The following is a 14,660-nucleotide window of genomic DNA, read 5'->3' as shown; positions in this document are numbered from 1 at the left end:
TGAAAGTTTCCACAGTGAAAACGTACTCCAAACTAACTTAGAATGGAGCAAGTGAAGATTTTTGTAGAACTGAAAAAACCTGTTCTACACATTAAAAAATCAGGCGCAGGTTACAAATTAGGCGTCCAGAACGAGGTGGGGGGGGGGGGGAGGGAAGTCATTAAATTCTACAATAAATCCTTATTTATACTTATACAAATATTATACAAATAAATCCAACCTGAATAAACATTTATAAGCAAAGAAGAGATTAAATAAACCATCTTCCCATCTGTGTGAAAGTGCTTCAGCCAGGAAGAATGCTGCAGCAAGCCTCACCAAACGAGGCAGCCGTTCCCGAAGGCGGGAGGGAGGGAGGGAACCAACCGAATGTTGGGGGGGGGGGGGGGGGGGAGGGTGGTGTGGCGGGGGGGGGGAAGGAAGCCGTTCCAGACGGCGGGCGAGCGACCGAACGCAGGGGGGGGGGAAGGAAGCCGTTCCAGACGGCGAGCGAGCGGGCCGGAGGGACCCAACCGACCGACCGAACGCAGCGGTGGGGGGGGGGGGGGGGGGGGAGGAGGAAGCCGTTCCAGACGTCGGGAGGGAGGGAGGGAAGGAGACAGAAGGCTGCAGGAAGCCTCAGAAATTGAGGAGCCATTTCCCGACGGCAAAAGGGGGAGGTCGTCGGGAAACGGCTGCCTCAACTTTCTGAGGCTTCCTGCAGCCTTCTCAGTGCTGATGGCAATGTGCTTTTATTAAAAAATGTTCAAAAACTAAACAGCTACAAAGAACTACAAAAATGGCCAAGTGCCAATGTTTCCTTCACACTGCGCGTGCGCGAACGCTCCAACGCGCAGCGTTGCCGGCAGGAAAAAAACTAATTTAAATGGTACCCGCCCCCTCCCACTTACAAAATCGGCGCGAGTGTAGGCTCCGCCCCCCTGGGCGCCACGCCAAACAGACAAGGAGCTGCAGGGCTCTCCAGAATCGCAAATTTTTTTTCCGGCGCCGTTTTAGGCGCGAAAAACGAGCGCCCAGCTCGGAGGGGCGCCCGTTTTTTATCATGTGGAAACTTGGGCCCGATATACCTAGATGGGGAGTCCCCGCAAGTATTGACTCTGATCAGGGGACCCATTTTACTGGAGCCGTGTGCCAAGAGGTGTGCAGATTGCTCAACATCACATGGAATCTCGCTTCTCGGCCTTTTGGCTAAGATCAAGTGTAGTATCTGTTCTTATCAGTTTAATATTCCCTATGGGGACCTGATATTAAATTGTTTTTTGGACAGGGAGCTGGAACAGGGGCTTGCCCCGTCCACTCCACGCACCGACCTGGTATTGCAGTGTATCCAGGAACGGTGCAGCTTCCCCTCTCGGCCTTTTGGCTAAGATCAAGCGTAAATTTCACAAAGTTATCTTTGGCGCTAGAGTTGATCTGACAAGAATTGGCAAAAAAAAAATCACATGGAATCTACATTGCCCTTATCACCCACAGTCATTAGGCCAAGTGGAGCGTATGAATCGAACTTTGAAACAACGACTGGCCAAGTACCACCAAGAGTGGATCCCATAGCCTCAAGCACTCCCAATGGTCTTGTGTAGCATCAGGGCCACCCCAAACCAAACCACGGGCTTAAGCCCCTTTGAGGTGATCACCGGGAGACCAATGTCTCTCCCGGGGACCATCGATCTGCCAAAATCAGACTGTCATCTGATGAGTGACACATTGTTGGAATATTGCCAGAATTTAACAAATGCTATCAGTTCTGCTTCCCAATAGGTAAAAGCGGCTTGGGGGGAACCCCCGGAGGGAGGACACAATATCGTCCCAGGAGTTTGGGTATACGTAAAAAAAATACACAAAGAACTGCTGGGAGCCAAGTGGGAAGGACCGTACCAAGTATTACTGATGACCCGATCGGCAGTTAAAATCCAAGGGAAGGCGGCTTGGATCCCACGCCTCGCACGTTAAACGGGCACCCATATCGGAAACAGACTAAGAACTGAACTTTTGAACTCAACAAAATATTTGGACTGATTGTACTCGTGGGTCTGACCCTACCTCTAACATGGAGTTAATGTAAATACTTTTATGTCCATGGCATATAGCTATGCTAAGAAAGCCAACATCTCCAGTTGTTGGGTATGTGCGCAGGTACCAATCCATTCAAAGGGAGGAATTCCTTTGAGACTGGTCCCCCTCAATGAATCCGAGATGGCGGAATGTTTTTTTTAAAAACCAGAACCGTACGAACGGGAACAGGACCAATAGTCTGGGGGAAGGCGTAAGATTACCAAAGGCCAAATGGCGGTCGGCAGGTTATGGGTTAAACACCTTTTTGGAGTGGTATCAGCCCAAGTATAACCAGACCCTAAAAGCCCCCGTTCTTGGTCCTCACTAACACCTCCGGGATAGGAAGGCCACAAGGGTCGGTATGTCTGATCAGAAACCAAACCGGAGGGCAGGAAATGAGGAATAGTACGTGTAGGTAAAACGTGAATATGACGAAAGGAAGCATGCAGAGCTTCCTGCATTTCCCGAATAAGACCACCCTGGGCCAGAACTTTACACAAGGATGGGTAGTGATAGGTGGTGGCCGATATTCCCCATACAACAGTACCTACTTTATTTGCAGCCACAAGGCTTATTCCTGGCTGCCACAGAACTGGACAGGATTTTGTTATTTGGGTTATGTGATACCCTACATTCGCCATTCCACTTCCCTTCGAGTTGTTTTCTCCACGGAGGAGTAAACAGGCAATTATGGAGACTGAAAGGTTCTTCGCCATTCTGGTTCCTTGGTATGGAACTGGTAAATTAGCAAGGGAGTCCATTAACATGGCATCCGTCCTGGAAAAGGTGGCTAATGACACCGCGGGAGCCCTACTTAAAATAAACACCGAAATGGTGGCCATTTGCACAGTGGCCTTACAAGGATACCACCAACCTAGCAGACCACATCAAAAAAGGAGATAGAACAGCTGAAACAACCCTCAGCTACCACACTGTGGAGCTGGGCCACTGTGGATGGCTAGGCTTCGTGGGCAGTTCATTGGTACAAGGAATTATATTTGTATTTGCTGTAATAGTAGCATTATACTGTTTGTTTGGACTAGATGTTTGGCTATGCGTATGATGACAAGGACTAACCCCAGAATAAGGAATGTGGAAGGGCTATATATATATATATATATATGATTCCGACTAAGGAGGGAATCAAAGGGGTGGGAGGGAATTGTGAGACCTGATTAATTTATTATAGAGTAGCTGTGTGCTATGTACCTGCTCATTAACAATGGAAAAGGTTGCAGCGTGGTTGGGGTCAAAGCACAGTCACAGGGTTAAGCGCTGTTCTGACCAAATAACAGGAACATGCTGCGAAACAGTGAACAGCAGGAGGAAGGGGCATGATGTGGTAATCACATCATGACCAAGGCGATTGCTATCTGCAATGGACAGCTGGGTCATAACCAGCAGCCAGTCCGGAGTCGACAAACTGACCCCAGTAACAGCAGGGGGGCCAATCAGGGAATGGGAAGACCCCATGTTCACGACTATAACTGAAGCTGTAACATGCGGTAGAGCGCGCTTTATTCTTAGTAACTACAAGATGTTACTGAGCCAATAAAGCTTGCCTGGATACTACCACCGGACTCGAGTCTCGTCAACTGCTAAGAATACAAGAGACCCTACAGAGATAGATGATGGCAGATTTGAGGGAGAGGGGCACAGTACCTGAGGAAAGAGAACAGTTAACAATGTTGGCCAACGTGGAAACCAGAAAAAGAAGTTGGGTGGTTAGCAGTTTGGTGGGAATAGGTTCAAGGGAGCAGGAAGTGGGTCTCATGAACAGGATGAGCTCAGAAACGTCATGAGTGGAGATCAGAGAGAGAAACAGGAGAAAGATGTGAGGTTAGGACAGGGGGATCCTTAAAGGAAGTTTGGCCAGGTGGACTAGGGGAAGGAAGGGAAGATGCAGAGGCAGTCGAATGGATGGTCTCAAGCGTGAGACAAAGTTGTCCATGAGCTCCTCACACTTATTGTCGGAGGTGAGGGTGGAGACTGGGGAGAGGGGTTTAAAGAGATGGTTAGCCGTGTAGAATAGAAGCCGGGGTTTATCTTTACATTCCAGAATGATTCTGGAATAGTGAGCAATTTTGGCAGATGAGAGTAGGATCCAATAATGCTTTGTGGTCCAGCCAGATCTGGCGGTGAATGGCTAAACCAGTTGTCCGGCATATCCACTGCTATCGACCCACTATCCAGATGGGCGGAATCATGGGCATATAACAAAGAACCAAAACCACATCACTAACCCAACAGCAGAGGTGCCTGGCTTCGACTCCCTCGAAAACAGCGCTCAACCGAATCTGCACAGAGCATGGACGATGTTCCACAAGGGGATGACCCGAGGTGCGACCGTGGCCGTAAATCCAAGACCATAGAACACATTACATCAACCTGTCCACTAACATCTGTTGTGGGAATCACCTCATTCTTCCAATCGACCTCTCAAGAGACCATTGAAAGGCCAAGCGAAACTAGACATCCCATTATAAGCTTTTCCCGTCATACGAAACAAAAATAATAAAAAGACATGTTTTGATACACTTGGAAGTACATAAGGGTTATCCATCAAAGAATAATTTGGAGAACTCACATCAGTGCAATCTGTTTAAGGTGATCAATGGCTAGTCAGGATTCAGCCTCCAAAAACAGCACGTATACAGAAACATAAACAGGTGGTTCTCAAGCCACTGCATTCCCTACCTCTAGCTAAGTAACAGAAAAAGGAAGGCAAGATGGATCAGCATTTAAACAGCATCTTATCACAACACTCAGAAAAAACCCATAGCCACTGACATACAATGCCAGTGCTATCACTTATGTAGACGAAATTCGGACATTTGGTGCACAACATGAATTATTTAAATGACCAGTTAATCTATTTTTGGTTGTGTTGGTAAAGACACAAGAACTCTTTAAAAATAGTGCCATTTGATTTTTAATGTTCAACTGAAGAGGCAGCTGGGGCTACAATGTTATAGGTCAACTGAAAAATGGAATATTTAACAATGCTGCATTCTCTTAATATCGCACTAAAATGTCAGCCGAGATTATCTGCTCAAGACTTTGATGCGGTGAACCCACAACCTTCTAATTCAGAAATGAGAATATGAGAAGCACCCCAAAGCATGCAGTCCCTACAGACAAAATGCACAAACTATTTCTTGGGCACAAGTAGGACTGCATTTGGGCCTGCAATACCTAGAGGTAAGCAGCCGGGGGAAATCACAATCCTAAGAACTCTGAAATGTCCTCCCTTCAAATAGGAGTCAGTTAAGAGCAGTATACATGAAAGAATGCCGTGCTTGAATTTATGAATCACAGGAGAGTGCGTAGCATTAAACACTTTGCACATTTGTACCCATACCACCACATTTGGGGCGTAATTTTAACAGCGAACAGTGAATGGATTTGGGAGGGGGTGGAAAGTTAAATTGACAGCGCGTCGGGAACCTGCCGACTTCCGCATTTAACTGGAGCGCATTCAGCAGCATGCGAGACCCCCATGGGAGAGGAAAGTTAGCAATTAAAAATGTTTAAAAGTCAAGTAGGAGCTGCTTTAACTGCTTGAGCTTTAACTCCGAGCGCACAGGTTTCCTACAACCCCCAGTGAAAGCAAGGCAAGATGCCCCATACCACTGTGGAGTCTTCATCACCCGCAAGGGCTTCCACTCCATCAATGTTCAGCAAAAAGATCATTCAGGTGTGTACAAGAGTCCTAGGCAGCTTTCATCCTGCACCAGTCCAGCCTCTCAGAACTCTTCGGACCTTGAAGACAGGGGCTACCCCCTGAAGACGTGGCTGATGATACCTGTTTGGAGTCCAAACAATGAGCCCCAGGAGAGATAAAATCAAAGCCACATGGCCACGAAAACGGTCATCAAGCACGCAATTGGAATGCTAAAGATGGGCTTCAGGTGCCTGGATAGGAATGGGTGCATGTGCAAGGATGCATGTATGAGGAGTGATGTGCTGGTGTTGGCTTGGGAAGAGAATCTCTCTGCGGGTCCTTACAGAATGCAGCATTAGCTCTAGGAAGGCATAATTTAAGCGAGGTGTAGCCTTGCTACATTGCGACTCCATTAATGCAGTTGCTTCCTTTGTTTCCCACACCTGGACAATCTTTCAACTTCCATCTTCCATCTTCGTTGGGTCCCTGTAACAAGTTCAGCTGATGCATGTCGTCTTCTTGCCCGCTCGCGCTAATTGGTCAGGAAAACCAGAAGTCAGATGCAAATGCAGGGGCTGGGTTACAAAGTCACTGAAAGATATGCTGCAGCTACTTCCGAGTTTCCCACATGCTACCAGCACATCGGCAGGTAAATAGTAAATGACGTCGGAAAATCTTGCATTCTGGTTTCCTCCTCGAACAGTTGTAGAAACTTCAGTTCAAGATGAATCATGATAATGAGCAATGGTTATTTTTTTTTAAACTGGTGGTTAAATGTCATCTGAACGTTAAAGGATGTTAAAGGAGCAATGACTGTTGAGGGAACTGTTGGTATTGTTGTGCAATGAATGGCACCTTGTCCGCATAATGGGTAAAATTAAGTTTGCCTCTCCAGCTGGCACTACATGGCACTGTTGAATTTGAAGTAAGCTAACACACAGTGGAGAAGGCATTTGTTGACTCAGTGGAGAAGGCATTTGTTGACTCAGTGAAACACGGCAGTGAAATACAAATTGCCTGATCTGGGTGATGTCACCTGTTGGCTGGACGCACCCCGAAGTGTAGAAGTAGAGTGAAGCTCTGTAGCTGTAGGTTCTGTTTCAGAAGCTGACATTGATCAGGGATCACAGTCCCTTTTGAGGCCCTTTCAACAACATTTGCATTTATATAGCACTTTTATGAAGTCCAGCCAGCACATTAGCAATACTCATGCTGCAAATGTAGTAAGGCTTGTACATCCCCCTCCTGTGGCCACAAGCTGTGGTGTACTGACATGGCTGTAGCTCTTCCTCTTTCAAACTATCGTGCATTAACAAATTTGATCCTATGCTTTTGCTGCCACATTCACCAAAACAAAACCTTTAGAGCAATCGTCCAGCTTTGTTCACTATTAGAATTCTTTCAGCTGCCTCCACTGCTTTAATACCAAAGTTAAATTGGAGACATTAACATGATGTGGGAATAAAATAAATTTTCACATTCCATGTTAATTTTTGCTTAAATCAGTTCACAAACAAAAATAAAGCAAGCACATTGGGTCTGTGAGTTTATGTTGGAACAAAATATTTCTAAGAATAGTTTAGGAGTGTGGACAAAAGTTAATATCCCTCAATTAATGCAAAATCACAAAATTACTGCTCCTTATATGTGCAATTAGCATTCTGCTTTTCCTAATGCAGAGTGCAGTGTACTGAGTAAACACACTTATTTTTGTAACCAAAAATAGGTTTACATTTTGGCAGCACGTAATCTATTAGACCTGGGTATACTGAATATACCCATGTGTCATTTTTGATGCACTAACTTGTAAACTTTACCCCTTATCTGTCTACGCCAAACTGCAGGAAATGCATCAAAAAATATGAAAGTGCCAAAAATCTAAATTTTCCTAGGTTTGGGCCCATTTCACTATTGAAATGCAGCCTATGCTCAATTTAGCAGTGGCCCAAACACGCATACAAATTGGATGTGGGCCTCTGTACTACTAAATTGCTGTGCCCATTTTATCATGAGGCCTGTTGAGGGTGCCATCAAAACAGCATTTAAATAATATACTTATCTAAATGTTGAGCCCGGAGGAGCAGGAGTGCTTCTCCTGGCTCCCTCACAATCACCTCCCCCGACCTCCTAGTATTTATCCAGGATAGCCAAAATCAGCACAGATGAGAGATTGAAACGTGTAAATTCCTGATTCATAAAAGCTTCCCTAATCAAAGTGTTATTAATGCCCTTATAGGATGCAGGTGGTCAAATATGACAGAGCATTTATAATTAATGAGCCAAGTTTAAGCAGTAAAACTGTTGTGGAAAAAGCCACCTCTATAGAAAATAAGCAAAGTACTTGAGAAGTTCTGGGACGATTACAGTATCCTGATAGTAAAAGCTTTTACTGATATATAAAACAGAAGAGAGTGACTAAAGTAAATGTTGGTCCTTCAGAAGATGAGAAGAGGGATTTAATAATGGGAAATGTGGAAATAACTGAGACCTTAAAACAATTATTTTGCTTTGGTCTTCACAGTGGAAGACACAAAAACCATGCCAAAAATTGCTGGTCACAGGAATGTGAGAAGGGAGGACCTTGACACAATCACTATCACAAGGGAGGTAGTGCTGGACAGGCTAATGGGACTCAAGGTAGACAAGTCCCCTGGTCCTGATGAAATGCATCCCAGGGTATTAAAAGAGATGGCAGAAGTTATAGCAGATGCATTCGTTATAATCTACCAAAATTCTCTGGACTCTGGGGAGGTACCAGCGGATTGGAAAGCAGCTAATGTAACGCCTCTGTTTAAAAAAGAGGGCAGACAAAAGGCAGGTAACTATAGGCCGGTTAGTTTAACATCTGTAGTGGGGAAAATGCTTGGAGCTATCATTAAGGAAGAAATAGCGGGACATCTAGATAGGAATAGTTCAATCAAGCAGACGCAACATGGATTCATGAAGGGGAAATCATGTTTAACTAATTTACTGGCATTCTTTGAGGATATAACGAGCGTGGTGGATAGAGGTGTACTTAGATTTCTAAAAGGCATTCGATAAGGTGCCACACAAAAGGTTACTGCAGAAGATAAAGGTACGCGGAGTCAGAGGAAATGTATTAACATGGATCGAGAATTGGCTGGCTTACAGAAAGCAGAGAGTCAGGATAAGTGGGTCCTTTGCGGGTTGGAAATCGGTGGTTAGTGGTGTGCCACAAGGATCGGTGCTGGGATCATAACTGTTTACAATATAAATAGATGACCTGGAAGAGGGGACAGAATGTAGTGTAACAAAATTTGCAGATGACACAAAGGTTAGTGGGAAAGCGGGTTGCATAGAGGACACAGAGGCTGCAAAGAGATTTAGATAGGTTAAGCGAATGGGCTAAGGTTTGGCAGATGGAATACAATGTCGGAAAATGTGAGGTCATCCACCTTGGGAAAAAAACAGTAAGAGGGAATATTATTTGAATGGGGAGAAATTACAACATGCTGCGGTGCAGAGGAACCTGGGGGTCCTTGTGCATGAAACTCTTTTTGGAGTTTATCTGAAAAACATAAAACATTAATCCGTGCCACCCGACCTGGATGACACACCAGACATTTACAAGGCACTTTTTTTTTCTTTTTTGTGTTTTTTTTTGTGTTTTTCTTTTTTTTTTTGGGGCACTAAAATCAAAATTCTTTTCCTCCAGTGCCCCCTATAAAAGGGGAGGGGGACACTAAAAGCACCGGCAATTAAAACAAATTAAACATAAAAACGTAAAATCAAATTAAAATTTGGTTGCCGGGCATGATGATGCACTCCAGTCCCTCCGGTGCCCACCTCTCGCGGAAGGCTGCGAACGTACCGGTGGACACCGCGTGCTCCATCTCCAAGGACACCCTGGACCGGATGTAAGAGCGGAAGAGAGGCAGGCAGTCAGGTTGAACGACCCCCTCGACCGCCCGCTGCCTGGACGGGCTGATGGATCCTTGTGCATGAAACTCTTTTGAGTTTACCTGAAAATAAACATAAACATTAAAACCATGCCACCCGCCTGGGTGACACAGCAGACATTTTCAAGGCCCCTTTTTTTTTTTCTTTTTTTTTGGTTTTTTTTGGGGCGCTAAAATCAAAATTTTTTTCCAGTGCCCCCTATAAAAGGGGAGGGGGACACTAAAAGCACCGGCAATTAAAACAAATTAAACTTTAAAACGTAAAATCAAATTAAAATTTGGTTGCCGGGCGTGATGATGCACTCCAGTCCCTCCGGTGCCCACCTCTCGCGGAAGGCCGCGAGCGTACCGGTGGACACCGCGTGCTCCATCTCCAAGGACACCCTGGACCGGATGTAAGAGCGGAAGAGAGGCAGGCAGTCAGGTTGAACGACCCCCTCGACCGCCCGCTGCCTGGACCGGCTGATGGATCCTTGTGCATGAAACTCTTTTGAAATGTTTTCTGCTTCCTCCTCTCCCTCTGGGTGAAAGTTGAAGGTGAAGCCCCTTCCTTCCTTCTCTTCCTGGGCTGGTCTCGGGGCTCTCCAGGCAGGAGCACAGGTTGATAGCTGCTCCTCTCACTGCTCACAGCTCCAACTGAGCAGGACACGCCTCCACTGCTCCACGATTGGTTCCTTGTGCATGAAACTCTTTTGAGTTTACCTGAAAATAAACATAAACATTAAACCGTGCCACCTGCCTGGGTGACACAGCAGACATTTTCAAGGCCCCTTTTTTTTTTCCTTTTTTTTTGGTTTTTTTTTGGGGCGCTAAAATCAAATTTTTTCCAGTGCCCCCTATAAAAGGGGAGGGGGACACTAAAAGCACCGGCAATTAAAACAAATTAAACTTTAAAATGTAAAATCAAATTAAAATTTGGTTGCCGGGCGTGATGATGCACTCCAGTCCCTCCGGTGCCCACCTCTCGCGGAAGGCCGCGAGTGTACCGGTGGACACCGCGTGCTCCATCTCCAAGGACACCCTGGACCGGATGTAAGAGCGGAAGAGAGGCAGGCAGTCAGGTTGAACGACCCCCTCGACCGCCCGCTGCCTGGACCGGCTGATGGATCCTTGTGCATGAAACTCTTTTGAAACTCTTTTTGGAGTTCACCTGCAAAACATAAAACATTAAACTGTGCCACCCGACCTGGGTGACACTCCAGACATGTACAAGGCCCTTTTTTTTTTTCCCTCTTTTTTTTTCTGTTTTTTTTTTGGGCACTAAATTCACAATTTTCCCCAGTGCCCCCTATAAAAGGGAAGGGGGACACTAAAAGCACCAGCAATGAAAACAAATTAAACTTTAAAACGTAAAATCAAATTAAAATTTGGTTGCCGGGCGTGATGATGCACTCCAGTCCCTCCGGTGCCCACGGAAGGCCGCGAGCGTACCGGTGGACACCGCGTGCTCCATCTCCAAGGACACCCTGGACCGGATGTAAGAGCGGAAGAGAGGCAGGCAGTCAGGTTGAACGACCCCCTCGACCGCCCGCTGCCTGGACCGGCTGATGGATCCTTGTGCATGAAACTCTTTTGAAACTCTTTTAGAGTCTACCTGCAAAAACATTGTGCATGAAACTCTTTTGAGTTAACCTGCAAAACATAAAACATGTATCCGTGCCACCCGACCTGGATGACACACACAAGACATTTACAAGGCCCTTTTTTTGTTTTTTTTTGGTTTTTTTTGTGGTTTTTTTTTTTTGGGCACTAAAATCAAATTTTTCCTTTTTCCAGTGCCCCCTATAAAAGGAGAGGGGGACACTAAAAGCACCGGCAATTAAAACAAATTAAACTTTAAAACGTAAAATCAAATTAAAATTTGGTTGCCGGGCGTGATGATGCACTCCAGTCCCTCCGGTGCCCACCTCTCGCGGAAGGCCGCGAGCGTACCGGTGGACACCGCGTGCTCCATCTCCAAGGACACCCTGGACCGGATGTAAGAGCGGAAGAGAGGCAGGCAGTCAGGTTGAACGACCCCCTCGACCGCCCGCTGCCTGGACCGGCTGATGGATCCTTGTGCATGAAACTCTTTTGAAACTCTTTTGAGTTAACCTGCAAAACATAAAACATGTATCCGTGCCACCCGACCTGGATGACACACACAAGACATTTACAAGGCCCTTTTTTGTTTTTTTGGGGGGTTTTTTTGTGTTTTTTTTTTTTTTGGGCACTAAAATCAAATTTTTCCTTTTTCCAGTGCCCCCTATAAAAGGAGAGGGGGACACTAAAAGCACCGGCAATTAAAACAAATTAAACTTTAAAACGTAAAATCAAATTAAAATTTGGTTGCCGGGCGTGATGATGCACTCCAGTCCCTCCGGTGCCCACCTCTCGCGGAAGGCCGCGAGCGTACCGGTGGACACCGCGTGCTCCATCTCCAAGGACACCCTGGACCGGATGTAAGAGCGGAAGAGAGGCAGGCAGTCAGGTTGAACGACCCCCTCGACCGCCCGCTGCCTGGACCGGCTGATGGCACCCTTGGCCGTGCCCAGGAGCAGTCCTACGAGGAGGCCCTCGGACCTACCCGCTCCCCTCCGCACAGGGTGCCCAAAGATCAGGAGAGTGGGACTGAAGTGCAGCCAGAATTTCAGGAGCAGCCCCTTCAAATAATGGAACAGGGGCTGCAACCTTGTGCACTCAATAAAAACATGGAACACGGACTCCTCCAGACCGCAGAAATTGCAGGCGGCCTGGGAGTCCGTGAACCGGCTTAAAACTTTGTTGCACGGCACTGCTCCGTGCACCACCCTCCAGGCCAAGTCCCCGATGAATAGTGGGAGGACCCCTGCGTAGAGTGCCCTCCATCGGGGACCCCCGCCTCCTCCGGACGGCAAGATGGTACGCCATGGCGTGTCCGGACGGCCGGCGAGGATGGCAAAGTTGAGGGTGTGCAGGAGCAGCCCGTACAGGAAACCCCTCCGCGCGGAACTGAAAGGCACGGAGGGGATTTCCCCGAGGCGGCTCAAGTTGTGAGGCGCCGGCCCCCGAGGGAGGTTCCGGGGTTTGGCGCCGATGAGGAATTCCGTCCGGACGGGGGTCAGTTCGGACGGGATCTCCCCACGTGCTTGAGCCTCCTCGATGCACCTAACGGAGTCAGGGCCCAGAGCTGTTTTTAGCGACTCGATGGCATCGGCCGCGTGGCGGACGTTGGCAGAGTTTAGGCGCCGCGCCAGCGTGTCTGGCGCCATCCAGCCCGCTCCTCCGCCATCGAGCAGGTCCCTGACCCTGGTCACCTCACCAGCCACAGCCCTCTCTTCCGACCGCCACATGAAACCTCGGCCGTGGAGGTACGGATTCCCGAGCAGCGGCTCCTGCAGGACGGCCGCCACTCCAGCCGGCGGAGAGCTGCGCTTGGTGGAGACTTTGTTCCAGACCCTGATGAGTTCCCTGTAAAAGACAGGCAGCTCCCGGAGGGCGATCCTGGCACCCCCCAAGTTCACAAACAGGAGCTGCGTGTCATAATTGAGGTCGAGCTGCTGGTGGAAGAAATACCTCGCCAGAGCGCACCACCTAGGAGGGGGCTCGACGTAAAGGTATCTCTGCAGGGTCTGAAGACGGAAAGTCGCGAGCTGGGCGCTGACGCACACCAACGACTGACCGCCCTCCTCAAGCGGGAGACTCAAGACCGCGGCAGAGACCCAGTGCTTCCTGTTGTTCCAGAAGAAGTCCACCAGCTTCTTCTGTATCTTGGCGACAAACGCAGGGGGAGGGGTCAAAGTGACCAGCCGGTACCACAGCATTGCGGCCACCAGCTGGTTTATGACTAGCGCTCGACCCCTGTAGGACAGCACTCGGAGCAGTCCTGTCCAGCGCCCTAGGCGAGCGGCGACCTTGGCCTCCTGCTCCTGCCAGTTCGCCGGCCAGGCTCCCTCGTCGGGGCTAAGGTAGACTCCCAGATAGAGGAGATGGGTCGTGCTCCAGGCAAAAGGCCTGAGCTCCTCCGGCAGGGAGTCCACCCGCCACTGACCCACCAGGAGTCCGGAACATTTCTCCCAGTTGATCCTGGCGGAGGACGCGGCCGAGTAAATCTCCTGGCACTCACGCATCCTCCGCAGGTCAGCGGGATCCTCTATCGCGAGGAGCACGTCATCGGCGTAAGCCGAGAGGACGACCTCCACGCCCGGCCCTTGCAGAGCCAGTCCCGTCAACCTCGTCCGCAAGAGGCGCAGGAAAGGCTCCACGCAAACGGCGTATAACTGGCCGGACATGGGGCATCCCTGGCGCACCCCTCTCCTAAAGCGAAGGGGCGCCGTCAAGGACCCGTTAACCTTAATCAGACACTCCGCGGCGGCGTACAAAAGTCGGATCCGGGCGACGAAATGCATCCCGAACCCGAAAGCGCGCAGAGTTCCGAGCAGATAGTCGTGATCCACCCTGTCGAACGCCTTCTCTTGGTCGAGGGATAGGAAGGCGACCGACAGACCAGCCTCCTGGGAACAATGGATGAGGTCCCGGACCAGATGGATGTTATCGTGGATTGTCCGGCCCGGGACCGTGTATGACTGGTCGGGGTGGATCATGTGGTCCAGCACGGCACCAAGGCGAGCAGACATCGCCCTGGCGAAGATTTTGTAGTCCGTGCTGAGGAGGGAGACTGGGCGCCAGTTCTTAAGGAGGCGGAGATCGCCCTTCTTAGGCAGCAGGACGATGACTGCCCTGCGCCAAGAGAGGGGCATCTCCCCGGTCGCCAGACTTTCCCCCAGGACCCGCGCGTAGTCGCTCCCCAGGACGTCCCAGAACGCCCTGTGGAACTCCACGGTCAGCCCGTCCAGCCCCGGGGATTTTCCCCTCGAGAGCCGGGCGAGGGCACCGGTCAGCTCCGCCAGGCTTAGCGGAGCTTCCAGATTTTCGGCGCCCTCCGGGCTGACCTTCGGCAGGTCCTCCCACAAAACTCTACGCGCTTCCTCGCTGGACGGATCTGGAGAGAACAGAGCCCCGTAATATTCACGGGCCCTGTTGTTGACGCCCTCCGGATCCGAGAC

General features: G+C 49.0%; 1 pseudogene; it reads left to right on the top strand.

Moving 5' to 3' along the window:
• Positions 1-1,168: 1,168 nt before the first annotated feature.
• LOC139264992 (U2 spliceosomal RNA) lies at positions 1,169-1,347 on the top strand (annotated as a pseudogene).
• Positions 1,348-14,660: the final 13,313 nt, after the last annotated feature.

This window comes from Pristiophorus japonicus, chromosome 5 (assembly GCF_044704955.1).
Source record: "Pristiophorus japonicus isolate sPriJap1 chromosome 5, sPriJap1.hap1, whole genome shotgun sequence".
Classification (NCBI taxonomy): Eukaryota; Metazoa; Chordata; class Chondrichthyes; family Pristiophoridae; genus Pristiophorus; species Pristiophorus japonicus.
This window is presented reverse-complemented; position numbering and strand designations above follow the sequence as displayed.